This window comes from Brassica oleracea, chromosome C6 (genome assembly GCF_000695525.1).
Source record: "Brassica oleracea var. oleracea cultivar TO1000 chromosome C6, BOL, whole genome shotgun sequence".
Lineage (NCBI taxonomy): Eukaryota > Viridiplantae > Streptophyta > Magnoliopsida > Brassicales > Brassicaceae > Brassica > Brassica oleracea.
The window spans coordinates 8,934,041-8,937,003 of record NC_027753.1 but is presented as its reverse complement, the minus strand read 5'-3'; positions in this window follow the sequence as shown (position 1 = coordinate 8,937,003).

Below are 2,963 nucleotides of genomic sequence, written 5' to 3'. Positions count from 1 at the left end.
ACTAGAACTTGCTCATACACTAAGAGAAGTCCATATTCCTACGATTGCTCCTACAACTACCATAGCCACAATTCCTATCTTTAGCTTATGTTTCATCTCGTGTGCAACTCTAGCAATCTCCAAGTCTACCTTCTCTTTAAGCTTTTCGGACGTCTGATGTTCAACTCTAACCATCTCGGACTTCACCTTTTCCATAACCCTTTCTTCAAACTTCGTAATCCCTTGAGCAACCCTCTCATGTTTCGCATCCCCATCCGAATCTCCACAATCAAAGCTCCATCCGAATCTCCTCAATCAAAGCTTCATCAATCCATTTAAATAGATGATTCTCAGTTTTTCTCTAGCGCAAAAGAAACAAAATTCAGTCAGTATTGTATTATGAACTGTAAATCTAAGTGATATAGTATGGTTTAATCTGCAACACGAAATCAAAACAGGGACTTACATCTCTTGCGATTTCGTATCGGTAGAATCGTCGATACCTATTCTCCGTGGTCGATGAACCAAACGTGGTTATGCCCTCGCCACACCAACATCTTGTAGGCATACCATGAGTAGAGATTCGAGGAAAACGAGCAGAAGATGTTGACGAACTGGTCATTGCGATTTCGTTGCTAGATTCGCAGATAAAGAACTCTAATCCCCTTTTCTCTCTACTTTACTTTCTTAAGTTTCGACAAATGAAAAGAAACTCACGTGTTTGGGGTTGTGTGGACCCGGGTTTAATCTGATGATTGGACAACCTTGACGATTCGTGGAATGAGGACGGCAAATGCTTCCACGTTTAAAAATTTTCGGGTGGGTCTAGTGGGTATAAACCGGAATTGGGTTATACTCTATAACACTTATATTAGCTGCTAAAATACTACACTCTAATGCACAAAAATCGACTTCTGAGAATTATATGAAGACAAAATTTGAAAATACTAATCTGTAAATCTTATCTTAGTAATCAATTAAAATTGAGAAGGTTGTTATCGACTTTGTACCCTCTCCTGTTCCCATCAAACTTTCCGTAGGCGGTGATGATCTGATTACTGAACATACAGTTCATAAATGCTACTCGGTTTGGCTTCCACCGACGCAATGAGGTTTTTTCCCGAAACAAATACAAAATGGTGTCCATGTCCTGAAAAAGACAATGCATTTTTTTTAAGGAATGAGAACCAATAACATAATTCAATCTGCAAATTAAGTCTAAGCTAAACTCACATTGTTCTTCAACCATTCATTAGGGCCCATTATACGCAAAGCCAACTCTGCATCAAATTTAGATGGCCCAATCTGAAGTACTCTGTAAATAGAAAGCAATAGTGTGCCGATGTTTGTGAGGAAAATTTTAGAAAAATAGTAAAAAAAATACAAATATTACTTACTTGGGCTTGAGGATCCATTCAGTTAGTTTGAAAAATTTGTCTTCTGGAACAAAAACCAATTCGTAGTCGTTGTCTTTGCAACGGACTTCTGGATCATCTATATCATTCAAGAATGGTCGGTTGAAGATCTCTTGAGATGGATCAAACCCCTTAACATGCGACTCTTGTGTAAGGTTGTCCATTGTCTTTTGTAAGTGCTCTTGGGTCCCTAAATTGAAATCTAAAGTGTCAAATAAGCTGCCAAACACATCAGACAACTATGGATCCTGGTTATAAACAGAAAAACATGACCCTAATACTTTTAAAACATATATATGACAACATCAAATACATGCAATTTCAGTACATCATCCTTACTTCAATATATTACAAACCACAAACAAACCATCATCCTTACATCAATATTACAAACATCTAACAAAACATCAAATACATGAGAAAAGATCTATTTCTTGTTTACCTTTGTCTGAGACCTTGTCTTAGCAGCAGTTGCAGGACCACCAGTGTGAGAAGGAACCGAAGCTTTGTTGCGAGAAGCTCGAGCGCGGGAAGTAGTAGCAGGAGCACTAGCGTGAGTAGACGCCGGAGTAGGAGTAGGAGCAACAGTAGAATCCGATCCAGGAGCTTGAGTAGATGTCGTTGCAGCAGCAGGAGTATGAGTATAAGTCAGAGCAGCACCATGAGTCTGAGTATAAGCCGGAGCAGCACCATGAGTATAAACCGGAACACCAAGTGGAGTCTGAGATGAAAGGATCGTCTGCTCTAATTGGGTAACCCGGTCTTCAATTAAGTCGCGGACCTCAAGCCCTAAGGCAGTAAAAGAAGACTTAAACATACCTTGGATATGGGACTTCATACCCTCTTCAAGATCTCTGTATTTGTCGGTTTATCTTTGGCAAAGTAACTTCTTCTTCCTTGACTCGGCTCCAATATCCTGATACTGGTTCTTTCTTTTCTTTGTAGGAGACACATGAGCGGTTTCTATTTCTTCTTCCATTCCACAGTCACTTCTTTCTCCAGCCTCTTCTTCCTTTGAACCATCATCCTCAGAACTGTCCGCATATGGTTGTTCAGTTTCCTGATAACGCCAAACATGCTTACTCCAGTCATACTTCTTTCTGTACATGTCAATGATCAGATCGACCCTTTCGTCATTCATCTCATCGTCTCGCTCAAACCCAACATCAACAATGATGTTGCCATTTCCAGTTGAAGAGATGTATGGAAAAACAACTCCCTACAAAAAAAACAAAGTTCAAAAGTTAAACACAAAGATTAAGAATCATGAAATTCAATCACATTGATTAAAGGAATCAAAACTTACAAGGGATGCAAAATCGGACTCAATACTAATAATATCCTCATAGGAAACCTTAGCAGATCCTTTCCAATTTCTGCATCTCATGCTAGTGACGCCTTCTTTGAGCTTCTTACCCAAAAGAGACCCGATGTCTGGAATAGCCTCCATCAACCAAATCTGAAGTGCATAAGAGAATCCATCTATGACATAACTGTTCTGCGTCTTCACTTTATCCCTAGCTTCAGTAATGGAAGTCACAAGCGCATCAAAAGAGTGAAGACCCCACA